Here is a 15,270-nt window from a genome sequence, read left to right on the forward strand (position 1 = left end):
CTGGCTTGAGCTGCTACAGCAATCTACCAGCCTCCAATAATCAAGACAGGTAAAGTTCTAACATCTCCAGGGTGACTACAGCTTACTTAAAGGCAACAAGTTTCAACCACTAATTGTGGAATCTTTGGTAGTTTTTAAATCAAAATTTTAGCTGTATTTTTTTTTTTGTCTGCACTCTTGTTTCTCTTCCCTAAAACCAGCAGAGGGAGACAGGTTCTTTTCTCCTCCTAAAGAAAGGAAAATAACATTTTCTGTGAAAATATACCTTCCGAGCATTCAGCATCAGTTCCTACATTAGTCTCACAAAGCTTTTTCTTGGCAATTTTGAGCTTTGTTATCAATCCTCACTTTGCTTGCTCTGACTGTTTATTCAAGCTTAAACACCTGTTGCTTACTGTTGAATTAATATCTGCAGATGTAAGTTATTCATATTTCATCGTGGAGATCTTTCAGGGAGAAACAGGATATCAGTGTTGGTAATGAATGAAAAAACCAGCTTTGGCCATAGTTATGTTTTTGTTTCATTCAAATGCTCCAGGTTTTCACTGTGTAAGGTCCATGTACAGCTCCCAAAATCCACAAAATTATTTCAGCTATATACATGGGTTACATTTAAGCTCAATCAACATTCTCATCTGCAATCAGAAGAACGTGCTAAAAATTTCTAGCAGAAGTACAATCTTCAGCTAACTTCTCTGGACCCAGGTCCTGTTTCAGTAAGTGAAGATGTAGGCACTAGCAGCCAAAATACTACTGCTTTTAACTGATTTTCTATACTTGTAACTGTTACGTCTCACACAGCTTAAACATCTCTACAGCACAGTGGGTCAGGGCAGGTACTTCAAATTCATAGAAAACAATTTCATATTTACACAATGTTTTTTTTTTTTCCTAAAGGAAGTAATACCCAGAAGGGCTGCTGGACCAGGGAACTGAAGAACAGAAGAATTCCTAAACTTTACTGCTGACTTTACTGCTAATATTTTGTGATTTTTTTTTCCATGTGACTTCCTTGTAAATCTACTTTCCATGGAGAAGAAATCATATAAAATGGTTTTGGATAGGAATGACCGATTAACTGTACATATGCACAGTCGGTATCATTTGAAACCTTGAAATAAAAATAAGCTTCTGAACATTCTTAAAATGAAGTGGAGGTTACAAAACACATGCAAAATCTGTGACAGTGCTGCAATACGCTCTGCAGGTACCATGGGATAGTTTTCAGTATGCAATGGCAAGGACAATTAATGTAAGCATGACGCCAGAATAACCTGAGGGCAAAACTGTGGACAACAGGATGCATACCTGGAAACAGCTATCAGTCCTTGGGAAGAGGTAATAAAGGTAATTGGGAAGACTTGTGGCAACTTAGGTATTTAAAATCCCAATTAGAGCAAGTCATGCTTAATCAGATATCCAAAGACAGAGGATGATAAAGCTTCATACCAGCTACTCACTAGGACTGCCCTGTGTCAAAGAAACAAAATCAGCAACAGCCATAGGAATCCTACAGCATGAGACTTCCACAGTGATCTCTTTGACAGGTCATCATGAGAAAGGCTACTCGTCTTCCTCCAGCTGCCCAAATCCTGATACAAGCTAACTGCAGGCTCCCCGTAGTAACCTCATGTTCATCAGTAACATGACTTCACAGTTCTTTAAGCATTGTAAGTCAATGGAAATATTCTACCCTTAAGAAAGAATGAACAATTGCTTATGTCATGGACTTGTTCATAATCACACAGTACATAACATTGAGAAGAAATTATCATATCAAAGGCATTCAGTGAGCTCAGTTTTCATATTTCTGTCCAAGTCTGATTCTGGTGTGGGCTTGGCCCTTAATCCTTGTATTTTGGTGTACCATTTTTAGTAGTTTCCACAGGGGAAGTTAAGTGCGCAATGTGTTTCCTGGAGGACATCAGTAAAATTGGTTACCAGGTTAAAGCTCAATGATTCAAACTCAAGATTTTATCTAATGGATGCTGGAAGCAGTGGAAGTAATTCTAATTACTCGAAATCATTGCCAAGATGCTTTAGTTGGTAAATAAGCATCTCATGCTTAGGAATGATGGTTATGTAAGAGTAGGGTATTGCATACAAGAGGACACATTCAGTAGACATACACATTATTATTGCTTGTATCTGTTATTTACATTAATGCACAGAAAGACATCCATTCATCTGAAGTACAAAACTGAACATTGTTTTAATGAAACCGATCTGAGTTCAGCAGAAGACTTTTTAGATAGGACAGCAGTAGTTAGCATGCAGCAAAAACAGTGAACAGTAGTAATACACACTGCAACTCACCTGAACAATTTAAGACAGGGTGTGTGTGTGGGAGAAGAAAAATAGCATGTGTTTATGAATTCACCTGCTCACTGAGAACTTCAAGGACTGCTCATCAGCGTACCACACACAGTCTCATTATTAACTCTGTCTTCAAGGATGCTTTTCACCTGTCAGAATAATCCTACCAGTTCTATCAGGAATCTTGTCAGGACCACGTTTATGTGCCCAAGCATGGGTGTGCAGAACACATTATGAACATAATGCATCTTCCTAGAAGTCAGTTGGAGAAATCACCTGGTCAACAAATCTCAGGATCCATAGTCATTCCTCTACAATGTGAGGCACCAGGTCATCAAAATACAGCATTCATCCTAATTAAGAGCAGTACTTGAGCAGTATTGAAGCACCTGCAAACCTAGTATTAACATTAAGAAAACCACCTTCTTTCTGAACATAAATGTAATACTAAGTTTTAAATAGCAACAGACCTTTGCTTCAGAAACACACTGAAGAGTAGCTAAATGACATGAGAACACAGATAAGAGTATGGCATTTCAGCGTAGTGGCAAAGACCAATTCTGACTGCAATACCTTATATGCTGCAGTGTAGCAAGTGTTCAAGTTAATGCTCGTGTTTGGTCAAAGTATAGAGCCATCCAAGAGCTTTTCCACTAAAACAAAATTCTTTTGATTTGATTAATACAAATACTACTTCCAATGGAATATTTCCATTAGAGTATCTGTTCCATAGAGCAGAAATTCCCCATCGTGCCAGGAGTGACATTACAGCAGCATTAGTGTAAAAATCATGATCATGCTTATGTCTTTTTTTCAGTTTCATTTAAAGAAAAGCCTGAAAAGAATAACATTATCTTTGCTGTATTCCTCTAGAATCAATTGGTGAATCTACCTGCAGCATTTTGGCACCCCCTAAAGGTACCAGGCTGAATCTTTGACCTGTGAGAGGCTATTAAAATGCCAACCTAATTAACAGCTAGGTCCTCCAGCTATTTGTTTATATTCTGTTAGTGAAGTCATCCTGTTCTTCCTAGTTTCACATAATTAAGAACAAGTCCAACTATGGTCCTCAAATTACTATTATTTTTTTAAATCTCCTACCTGATATTAAAAGTCTTCCAAAATCTACGCGAGAAAAGTCATTTTTTCCTCCTATAAACAAGTAGCCTTTCCAGATGTGAAATCTAAATTAAGACTAATATGTCCAGAGAAGCTGCAGGTGCCCAAGACCAGGTTGGAGGGGGGCACTGGACAGCCTGATCTACTGAGTGGCAACCAGCCCATGGCAGTGGAATTGGAACTGGATGGGCTTTAAGGTCCCTCCCAGCCTAAGTCATTCTATTACAAAATGACCATGTCATGCAGTGAAGTATTATACATGTATTTGCTGCAACTACACTTTCTAAAGCAGCAGAAAATATGCAGTACTGATGATCACTGATCTCTCTCTGGTTAAGAGAAACTTTAGTACTTTCTTCTAAAGTCAAATAGAAGTGGAATTTTTTTCAAGCCTCAAAATACAAGAAACATAGAAGCTATCATCTTCCTAGGCTTCTAGTATTCTGAGACAGCTTTGATTATGCATACAGTATGTTCTTATAGCTTTCACTGAAGAGCTAAGATATAGATTTAAAAGGGTTCTGTTGTTGTCCTGAAGTCTGCTTTTAATCTGCTTTTAATGGAAAATAAGCTTTACTCATTTTCTATTTAGACTTTGGTTCATTTTGATGAACAGGTTTATCTCACTGCTAACTAAGACTCCCTGAAAGTTTGGAATCAGTTACGTGCAACCTCAAAAATCATTACATTGCTTTTAGAGAAGGGAGGAAAAAAAAAAAGGACGTGCCAGAACAAAAATGCTGAAACAATTTCTGCGACAACATGTATCATAAAGTAGTTTAAGAATTACATGTGATCTCTACACATAGGAAATTTCCAGCAGACCTCTGAAAACCACACCATGCAGTAGCATGTGGTTCAAACCAGAACACAGGTATCCAACTTCACATCAGCTCTTTCAGAAACTCCCTTTTATGCCCAAATGACTTCAGAAAACCTCATAATTTAAGTCTTATTTCAAATGTCCTACTTCTGAGAAGTCGGTATCCTTCACAAGCACAGCCACCAATAAATTATTCCACTGCTGTATCTCTTTTCTTTCCTCCTCCCCCCTCTTCCCCCCCATCCTAAATAAGCATGCAGTTATTTCACCACCTAGCACTGTAGCCAGTGACCTAGGACAATTCATTTAGAATCAAAAAGCACTTACATAATATACTAAAGATCCTGGGAATCGTTATGAACCACTAACTGATCCAAAAAGAACAAATTCTGTTCTACATTGTCAACTGAGCGCACACAGAATAGACCACAACACATGGAAATTGAACTGTACTAAGAGAGCCTAGCACCTCTCAAATAAAGGACATGAAAGACAGACACTGCTTGCCTAATGGCAAAAGGCAGACAGATGTGATGACAGAGGTGGAGCTTGTACTGAAAGCTTTTTTTTAATTAAACCCATGCTGTATGTCACTCTGTAACCATTAAGCACTGGGAATGAAAGCTTTGGGCTACCACTATAAATAAGGATTTACAGAGATCTAGTCCTGGCTTTGAAAACCCTCAAGCAATTAAATAAGCTGATGGTGGTTAGTACTAAACTTTAGCGATATAAAAGTCAAAACATCTTAATGCACGGAAGACATCAATTCTTGCCTAAAACTTGGGTCTCACGAGGAACCCTGTGTATGCAGTCTTTATTAAAAAGGCAGTTTGAAAGAATGTCCCTTTCAGAGTATTTGCAGGGGCTGCATGTGTTCTTTTGCACAATAAGTTTTGAGTGGCTGAGACAAGCTAGAGAAGGAGAGATGAGAAGGATTTGCTGCTAGGTAAGCCCGCTAGTCCTTAGGCAACTAAACTTGAACGATTTCCTAAATGAAGTTATATAGCTGCAGTATGAGACTGCCAAAAAACTTTGATAACACAACAGATCCCACTTGTTCAGGCAAACCAGTTTGTCTTGCTGACCAAAGCTTTTACATTGCACATTACCCTTCCGTTGGTGGAGGGCACAGCATATGGAAGGGGAGTGCTGTGAGAATTACCCAGAAAAAATATAAACAAAGGAAGTAAACCCCAGAAGAACTGTCACTGAATTCTTCTCCATTTCATAGGTCAGTGTGTCTAACAAACATTCCCATCAGTTCTACCCTTCACAGCTGTAAACATTTCCAGTAGTTGCAACAGTTTCCATTAAGACAGACAGAATTAGCTCTCCTTATTCCAACATCAACACCAGAAAAGTAAGCAGCCCTTAACTGACCTTTCTAGGAAGCTCTTAGGCATCAGGTCACAGTGCAATTCTCTCAGTCTTAAACAGCATCTGCCAACTTGGAATCAAAGCTTCCAGGTTCTTGTTTCCCTATGCAGTGCTTGGTTCACAATGTAGAATAACTTCTTTGCTTCACAAGTTACAAAACTCTTGGCTTGACTGTCGTCTATCTCACACAATAACTACAAATAGAAACCACTGTAAAAATATTTTGTATTTAAACTGTAAGCAGAAATAGTGCCTAAGTCATAACAGCATGATGGCTATTTAGTTGTATAATTGATTTGCTATTGGTCTTCCAACAGTCAGTTGGAAGAGCATGTAGCAACTCTGGTTTTCTATCCATAAAGGGTTTTCCACACCCTTTCCTTCCAAATGCCACTCTGTGACCCATGTGGGTCACAGAACTTTTCATCTGAATCTGATATATTGAATAAAACAACCAGTTAAATGTCAAAGGAAACATCTGCACAGACCATGCCTTCTGAAATAAAGATCAACCTATACAAGGAAATGTTATACTGCTCTGTCGGTTTGCCTGCTCCAGGATACATAACTTTTTTTGAATAAGATCATTATGATTTACTTTCATTCCTCTACAGTAAGTAGAAGTCTGCATCTTCATTTTCTAGACATACAGCTTGGCAGAAAAAAGGAATTACATGCCACGCTTTTTCAGATTTTCTCACCCAGTCTGATTTTTATGAGTACTTTTTAAGGCAAGGAAAAATATTTGTAGTGCAGTGTTATATGTGTTGGAATTGCCAAAGAATAAAGATTGACGGTTGATGAAGTACAACCTATGACAGATCAAGTGTGAAACTACTTTTAAAATACTTGTGTGCTTAGCTAGGGCTTATGCACATCAATGAAAAACACTCTGCCACGTCTTCTGCAAAAATCCCTTTTTAAAGTTTCACCGGAGAAAGAAGTTGGATTGATTTCCCTTTCTATAACAAAGTCACTCCCGCCACAGATTATGCACACCTCTTGCTCCTAACGCTGCTACTGAAGAGCAAGCATTTCATTTCTAATGCAGATAGAATGTTTCCTGATGGATCCAAACCAACGCAGGATGGAGCAAACCATATCCTCCCATTCAAATTTCCTCAGCAAGTTTTTCAGGAACAAGATAATGCAGAGGCCCGGCAAGGACACCAACAATACTTCTTGCTAAAGCATGTTCATTTTTTCCAGTGTGAGGAAGCATACACTTACAGTTTAACTCACTGTTATAATGAGAACAACAATGCTTTTCTTTCAACTTCCAAAACCACAGAACAGTGCTGACAAACATGCACATTAAATTCCAGGTTAGCCAGAAGAAACGGTGGGCAAAAAGGTGCTTGCTTTATGCTATGGAATGTCTGGAAAGAATGAGGAAGCGGCCAGGAGACCAGAAATGCTTTTGTTATGGTTTTCAAGGGGGGATTGAGTCTTCAGCACATTCCCGATGGAATAATAGCAGGTAAAAACAAATAGGCTGTGGACACACAGAGGACTGGGGAGTGGGAACCGCTTCTACACAAGCATGGTTGCAGCGCACAGAAATGAAAGGTGGTAAACTCTGGTTTAAATCCTCAGCTTCCTTACTCCCCAAAAAACACTCCTAATACAGACTTTCATCTGCAAACCAGTTCACACTTGCACATGCTTCCATTCGCTGCTCATGAGTATGCACTCACACTGATGCCTCTTACATTCACACACAGCTCCCATGTGTCCATTTGCAGACACATTTGCACACTCAGTCCTGCCATCATATGCACATGTACTTACTAACACAACTGCACCTCCTCACACTCAGAGGTGCTTCTCCCTCTCTTTTGAGATTTCCTTCCTAAAGCACCTGGCCATTGTTCAGCTAAGCATTTTGTATGTTTAACAACAATCTTAAGTTCTGCTAATGGCACTTTTTATTTCGCCTGTATTTAAGTACATCAGGATCTAAATTTAAAAGCTTAATAGAAAATGAAGACCTTTGGTTTGCATGATTCATAATGCAATGTAATAGCACTTTGCACCTGTAAGAGAACTGTATTTTGCACAACACACGCAGGAAAGTGAAGAGTATGTGCTGAACTTTAATCTCTCAGATACATCAGACCCTACCACGTCTTTCTCAGCAAAGCAGTTAAAAAGCTTATACTTTAACTCTGGTTTACAGCCCAGCCTATAAGGCAGGATAATTTCACAGAGTAGATATGTTAAATCAGCAAAACAGAGGTGACAGTGCTCACAGCACATACTTTTGAATCTGTCACCCAGTTGTTTATTTGATGGCCCTTTTTCTTGTGTTATGAGAAACTGTGAACATGTCTGTGTAACTACAGCATGCCACTCATTATACAGGATCAGATCTGCATGCCTTAATTCGGATTCTGTGACAGGAAAGAAGTAGATATAAAGGACAGACTTTAAAAAAATGCATACCATAATTTTGCAAATATCTGGAAGGTATTCAGCTGTTGCCTGATGCTCAGGTGCTACTCATCTCTACTAGGCCTACATTATATAAACTGCAGATGTGAAAATTTAGAAGTGCACCAATAATAAAAATATAGATTTTCTGGTTATGGGAAATTTATACCACTTCTTGTTCAGCATTAGACTGGTGTGAGATATGTATTTTGCATATGTTTTAACTACAATTTTTTCTCTTTTCTAGTGTTTCCGTTAAAGGAAATCAGAAGCCCAAGTGCTGAAAATGACACACTTCTTACTGCAACCACAGCAGCCTACTTTTTACTTCTTGTTTCTATCACGATTCGTTATTATCTCATCTCATTTCCAAGCCACTCACTATTCAGTTGTGAGCACCAAAATAACTTGTACTAACTCAGATGTCTGACCTCCTTAAGCAAGATACCATTCCTCTTCTGTCTTCTTTGCAGCTTTTTCATATCACCATAAGACTGAAGCTATCCTCACACACTGTACTAGCATTCATATTTTTCCCTCTACTTTTAAAGGAATTAAACTTTTTCTTTCCCTCCAAACTAAGCTTCCTTCCTCAATTTACTCTGTTCTTCTCTTCAGAATACATTATAGGTCTTGCTTCAGTCCTAAGCATAAATATTTTGGAGACAAGGCTGTAACCATTTCTCTGATCGTATCTCCTTTGCTTCTGAAGTACCATGCATTTTTACCAGGTTTTCATTAATGTGCGTGTGAATAATCTTCCTCTAAAGCATAAAGCCTGTCTCTTTTTAATCAGTATAATGGTAAAATTGTGAAGGAAGCCCTTCTTCTCTTCTTCTCTTATTCCTAGCCCATAAGCCCTGAGTCACTGACTTACTCGTTTAGAAATACATCTATAATTTTCATAGAAATGCAAAGACGTACTCAAAAGTAGGCACGGACCTAAACAAATGCTTACGAGTTTTGCTGTACCAAGGCATGAACGTGTCTGTTCCCAGATAAAGTCATTTGACTGACAAGTTTCTGTGCAAGAGTTGCTGGATTTAAAACAGATGCATCTAATTAAGCAGGCATACCTTTATGAAACACATCCAATTACAACAGTATCCTCATGGATCAGACTAGTATTATTTTGTTCTAGAGTAGCCCCACATTAAAATTCAGTGAATAAAATTCTATATCATGAAAACATTTATCCTCCCCCCTTTCCCACTCTACATTCACAGAGCTTTTCAATTACAATATACAGAAACGGACAAATTCTTACTTTTTTTCATTTTAAACTCAGGAAGCCAGTCTAAAAGTGAATATATTGCACAACGAAATCTGCAGCAGAAGGGCAACTCAGTACAGGCCCAAGAACGGACAGACAGAAGATGACAAAACATAGAATGAATTTAGACTTACAAAGTTTCATAAAGATGCCTAGTTCTGTGCCTGAGCTGTTCAGCACCTAAAACAAAGGGGTCCTAGAGCTCCTGCAACTATGAATAAATAGTTACAATAATAAGGATAACTCATCTTTATTGTATCTTTTTTTTCTCTTAGTGCTAGAGGACGGATTTCATCCCCACCTCTCTTAAATTAACTAGTCAAACTAAATGTACCTCAGGAGATGCAATAAATACATTATTGTTATATGTAATTTAATAACTAACACCAAAACAGGTTGAAGAGGCCTCTAATAACTAACCAGAACAACCCACCTAGTAATTTGTTCCAATTAATCACATGACAGGACCAGAAGCAGATCCACCTAGACCAAACTGCAGGCACTCCCAGTCACCAGATAGGCACACATCCCACCCCTTGGCTGGGGTCACGCTAACAGATGTGCCACTGATTACGGGAAGGGGCATTGGCACAGCCCCAGATTGCCAAGGATCCACTCCACCCAGAAATTCTCCACCCTTCAGTTAAAACAGTCTGAAATCAAGTAGCTGTAGTACATGCAGAAAACAAAGTTACAGTACTTACCAGCTTGTCAGAGAGAGCATGAAAACAATCCTGAAGTAGTCAAATCAGTGATGGAAGTCTTCTCCATACCAAGCAGCAGCAAGGCTTACGACAGCATAGGACCTGAGAGAAGATAGATATGATCAACTTTCAGCTGTTGGTTATTTGTTTCTAGAACTACAGAATCTTGTTGCTTGCCTTTTTTGACTAATGAGAGCAGAGATCTCAGGCTGTGTTTCAGAACAGTTGCCATGACGGAAGGGCATGCTGTGGTTTAATTCACAGAAACTTACTCATGAATTTTCTTAAAAGGCAACAGGTTAGAAACACTCCTTCAACCCAGGCTGGAAGATCTCTTTAAAAGTGACAGCAATTTTCAACTCTAAATCGCTGCTTTTGAGTTGCTCTATCCAAAGTCTTATGTTCTACATTTTATTTGGCTTGTAGTAGCCAAAATTAACACACAAGGCTACTGCAGTTCTGGAATAGAAAGATTTGTCAGTAAATTCATCTCAGTTGTACAGTAAACAATAAACACTACTATCTACTAGAGTGAGAACATCTACATACAAGTTAACAATAAAAGACCTGGCACATTTTGAGGCCAATACTCCTCCCTGCCTAAAGGAAAGGCAGACTAAGAAATATGTATAAAACACAGCTCATTTTGATTTGTGAAGCACTGGTTACAGCCTGAAGCTCACTGAGTTTTCACTTCGGAATCCTGCTAAAGTAAGGCATAAGTCCTCTACATACATTTTACTCAGGAAATTTGTACCATGGCTTAAATGTAAGGAAGTAATTTTGTTGAAAGTCTAACCTTGTTACAGAAGGAGCCAACACCCATCAGAATGTGTAACTCTTGTACAGAACAGTGTCCAGAAAGTCAGAATATGACCCGAACTGACAAATTGGTGAAGATAAAGCATTTCCAACTATTTACATACACAGATAAACCTGCATAGTATTAATCAGGGAGGATGTGAGCTGTACTTATTCAAACTGGGGAAAACTTCCAGGCCTAAGTGCAAAAGAAAATGTTTGGTTCATACACTAAGCTAACAGAAGCCTCACACAACTCTTCTGAAATAAGTGCCTCCTCAAGCAAATAAGAGGCACAGCAGTCTCAGCTGTGATTTAATTGCATTCTTGCCTGCCATTTTCGTATGAAATCCACAGCCTCCCCGCACTGGACAAATTAGGCACTTAACCATAACAATCTTAAATTTACCATTACTATTTCATTTCCATTTCAGGTCTGTGGTTATATTTATTAATTCATTGCTGTTGAGAAACAGAAAATTACCTGAACAGCCTCACTTCAGTGGCTAGTAGGTACTTGTACACATCACAGGAAACCATATGCTGTGCTAGCGAAGCATGACTTTTTCAATAACATCATTACCATGGTCAGAGAAGCACAGAGAATAAGCTTATTTTCTCCTTCGTTCCTAGTTGTGTTTTCCTAACGCAACTGAAAAAGCATTATATGCCTATAATATGGCTTCTGTCACTACTATTGCTTCCAGTGGACAGACTGTGCAGTGAAATAAAGTAGTATCAACACTTACTCAAAACAGCCTCAGTATTACCAGCTGACTGTGGTTAAAACAGAAGCTAACACTAATGAGTTGGCCATTCTATTCACTTTGAAGAAATGTTTGTCACTGTTAATGGCAAAAGAAGCATCTGTTTCTGCATTTCACAGCGCAGAGACACAGAAGAGGGAGTCTTAGGAGTGAGAATTTAGGGCTCTTGCATCAGAGCCAATTGACTACCTAATTCTCTGCTCTGTTGATGCAAGTCTAAATATCAATGAGCCTCTATTAAATAAAATAACAAATAAGCACACTAGTATCCAGGACCATAATAGATAAACATAGCCATGGTAGCCTACAACAGTCTTCTTACTCTGCCATGCCACATCTAAGAAAATGTTTCTCAATATCAGATTAAATTAACTGCTTCCTTTGCAATACTGAAATCCTAAGCAGTTCTCAAACCTTGCAACTTCCTGCATGTTGAAACTGAAATAACAGCTAAGAATCTAAAAAGCATATTCTAAACCAAACAGCTTTAGAAGCTAAGGGGACAAAGTCAATAGAGATCTGAGCCAAAAATCCCCCACAGAAATACAGGAATTAAGTGTTGGGGGGAAAAGCAATAGCTGGAAAAAGAAGAATCTATTTTAAGTGTATCACCATCTTGTAACTCAGAAGAAAGCAGAAAATAGAAATAAAGCAGAACACATAACATGCTTGGACAATGGATTAAAGTGAGTGTATCTTACTCTCGCAGCATACACCAAGATGCATTTTCCTGCATTCCAGGGCATCTCACATACTGATCAGGTCAATAGCGATAGGAACACTGCCCAGGCACACTGATGGTTTAAAGGCTGTATGCGTAAGTTGCCGACAGATATTTTAATCTCGAGAACTCCAGATCAGCTCAGCACAGGGCATCACAAGAGAAGATTGCGTTGGATGTCCTCTACTACCATCAGAGCAAAGGCACGCTTCCACAAAGCTTTTCCTCTGATGCCAATACTGGTTCCAACTCTCTCCCTTAATTTTTTTCTTTACTGTTCCCGATAGAGGCAGAAAAAAAAGCAGCATACATTCTAAATACTCAGCAACAAACTGATCTATCTTGCAGTCTTGCAAACATCTAGTCAAATACAAAACAGCATGGCAGAGCATCTGGCTGGAGGGAGACTTGGTGGGAGCTCCTTAAACTAGCACACTTACTGGGAAAAAGATGCACAAGCTTCTTTCTCTTAGACTTCATAGCAAGCAGAGGGGTAAATTGCTCCCACGTAGCCACATCATGAAAGCCTAGCTGTGCTCTAACATTAAACTAGGCTGCAAAGGCAAGAACGATTGCATTCCCAGCAGGCTAAAGTCACTTGCAGTGAAACATGAGCCAGAACACCAGCCCTTTCCTGAGCGAGCATACAGTAGGAGCTGCTCCTGGCAGTGTGCAGGTGCTGGCACTGGGTCCTGGCCACGCAGTCAAGGCGAGTCTCCCTGCCAAGAACCAGTCATATTTGAAGAGCCTGTGACAAGTCCAAAGGAGTGGTCCCAAACAGCTCTCCTTGTGCAATGCTGTGGTTTACCCACAGAGAACACAGAGCTGCAAGCTTGCAGGTTCTTCCTGCGCATATTTTCGGCATGCTTTCAACTATAAGTATCACTGTATGCTTGCTTCAGCTGCTCCATCAATAAGGCTACTTCAGGCTCTTGCAATAAGCCACTTGTAATCACCGAGTGCTCACGCTCAGTGAATTCCAGCACTTCCACATCTCAAAAGTAATCTACAAGCTAACAAAGAATGCCAACTGACCACAGATCTGCTTCTGAAGTGAAAAGTGCTGTGGAAAAACACTGTACAGTACCAAAAGGCATTTCCTTGGGAGAGGGAAGGCCTGAGCAGCACCAGCCCTACTGCTTTAGCAGCTGTCTGCTACCACAGATGTCATTATTACAGCTTACTTTCCCATTTTTCTCCCACAAGCTCAAACCAGAAGCTATGATTTCCAAAACCACTCTGGAATTGCAATGCCCACCATAAGTAAGCACTGACAGCAGCACAAGTACCTCACTGGGACCGCACGAATCCCTGTTATTTCTCTCATCTGCGTGAAGCACTGAAACAGATTCTTCAGAAGTGCCTTGCAGATATTCTGTCAGGCAGCAGAGCAGTACCAGTTTTGTATGCACTATCTCTGCTCAAAAACAAGCTGCAGGCTCAGAGAAGTAAAACACACGGTAGAGGTTACAACTAGAATGAAGATTTATTCCTGAAATTACAGCCACTATCTACTCCCTAGTTTTCCAACACACGCTCCGCCCGCGGCTGGACGGCACAGCGGTACCGGCGGGAAGGGGAGGAGACAGCGCTCCCTCAGAGAGCGCCCGCCCGCGACAGCCGCCTCCCGCCACCGCAAACTTGCATTTCGGAAGCGCTCCCGCTCCTACACAGAACACGCAGCCCCGGGCCTAACGGCTGCAGCGCCTCCCGCGCGGCGCGAACACGAGCCCGCCTCCCGCTGACGCCAGGAGCGCGCAGCTCCACCTCGCAGTAACCGCCACGTACCTCAGCGCTCGGGGGGGGGGCCCTCCCGCTCTCTCGCGCTATCACGTCGCCGCGAGCGGCGCTGACCAATCGGAGCGCTCCGCGACGCCCGGGAGGGGGTCAGGGTTGGCCAATCGCAGAGCTCCTGGGGGCGGGATCTGTCCCCATGGAAACGAGAGCCCGGGCCGCCAGAACGCCACCGGGCTGTCGCATCGTGACGCGCAGGTCCTCGGCGGGACCTCCGGGAGCTGCTCCCCCCTCCTCACCTCCACGCGCAGTTTCCATCTGAGAAGCAGCGGCTCCTCTCACGCCTCCGGGACGCAAGGTAGCATCGCCCTGTCGGTGGCAGGCCTGCGGCGGGTGGGAGGCGCGGAGCGGAGCGCAGGCCGGGCCGCGGGGCAGCTCCTGTCAGGAGAGCCGTTGGCCGCCGCGCGGGGCCGGGCCGGGCCGGGCGCCCTCCGCGGCGGGCGTTTAACGGCCGCCACTCCGGTCAGATTCAAAATAACGGTAACGCGGCGGAGCGGCCCCCTGAGGCGGGGGCTCTGTGGCACCTCCGGGGCTGAAACAGCGGCGTTGGAGCCGCAGCCGCCCGCAGGGAGGTGGGGGGGCAGCCCTCGCCTCCGGCCGCCGGAGGTGATGGTCCTCAGGAAGTAACGCGCCGGCAGCCCCGCGGGTGGGTGTGCGAGCGGCTCTCTTCAAAGCAGCGGGAGGAGTTGAGGCATACCTGGCAGCGGCGCGGCTTGATGGGCGGTCATTGCGCAACCACGGGAAAACCTCGGCTGCTTTGTCCCAGAGACAGGGATGGTCTCGCTAGGAATGTTTGTTGACGTTATGCCTGCTATAGTACCACTGGAGAAACTAAATGAGATGCTGTAGTGCGAGGTGTACCTCAGAAAGAATTCAGAAAGTGTGGAATCGTGGTCATAAGGAGGGACATGTGTTTATTTTTTTCCTGGAAACAACGTGGCAATGGTTTTTAAAAGTGTTCACGTTTGGTAGTTGGTCAACCGGGAGGAGAAATACCCTCTGTTGTCTGAGTTGTAGCTGCAGAGAAGTAAAGCCCAGCATTTCTAAGATTAGACCATCACCGCACCAAAAGTGGGGCAGCAGTAGTACATCATGGCGCTGAGCTTAGCCTGGAGAGTTGCTATGTGTTGTTTGGTGTC

General features: G+C 41.8%; 2 protein-coding genes across 6 annotated transcripts in view; one reads left to right on the forward strand and one right to left on the reverse strand.

The window, feature by feature from the left end:
- The window catches only part of PIK3C2A (phosphatidylinositol-4-phosphate 3-kinase catalytic subunit type 2 alpha), a 65,574-nt gene extending 51,389 nt beyond the window's left edge, over positions 1 to 14,185 (reverse strand). For 2 of the 3 annotated variants that reach the window (XM_040701355.2, XM_046941999.1), the window contains exons 1-2: positions 14,126 to 14,185; positions 10,049 to 10,150 (exon numbers count right to left, since the gene is read on the reverse strand). The gene's annotated coding sequence lies outside the window, so the exon portion shown is untranslated. Of the gene's footprint in view, positions 1 to 10,048; positions 10,151 to 12,777 lie in introns of all 3 variants that reach the window. The other variant, XM_004941407.5, reaches the window with a different exon arrangement.
- Positions 14,186 to 14,264: 79 nt separating this feature from the next.
- NUCB2 (nucleobindin 2) overlaps positions 14,265 to 15,270 on the forward strand; it is a 28,890-nt gene continuing 27,884 nt past the window's right edge. For 2 of the 3 annotated variants that reach the window (XM_015286582.4, NM_001006468.2), the window contains exon 1: positions 14,265 to 14,429. The gene's annotated coding sequence lies outside the window, so the exon portion shown is untranslated. Of the gene's footprint in view, positions 14,430 to 14,596; positions 14,778 to 15,270 lie in introns of those variants that run through there. The other variant, XM_046941616.1, reaches the window with a different exon arrangement.

Source organism: Gallus gallus, chromosome 5 (genome assembly GCF_016699485.2).
Source record: "Gallus gallus isolate bGalGal1 chromosome 5, bGalGal1.mat.broiler.GRCg7b, whole genome shotgun sequence".
NCBI lineage: Eukaryota > Metazoa > Chordata > Aves > Galliformes > Phasianidae > Gallus > Gallus gallus.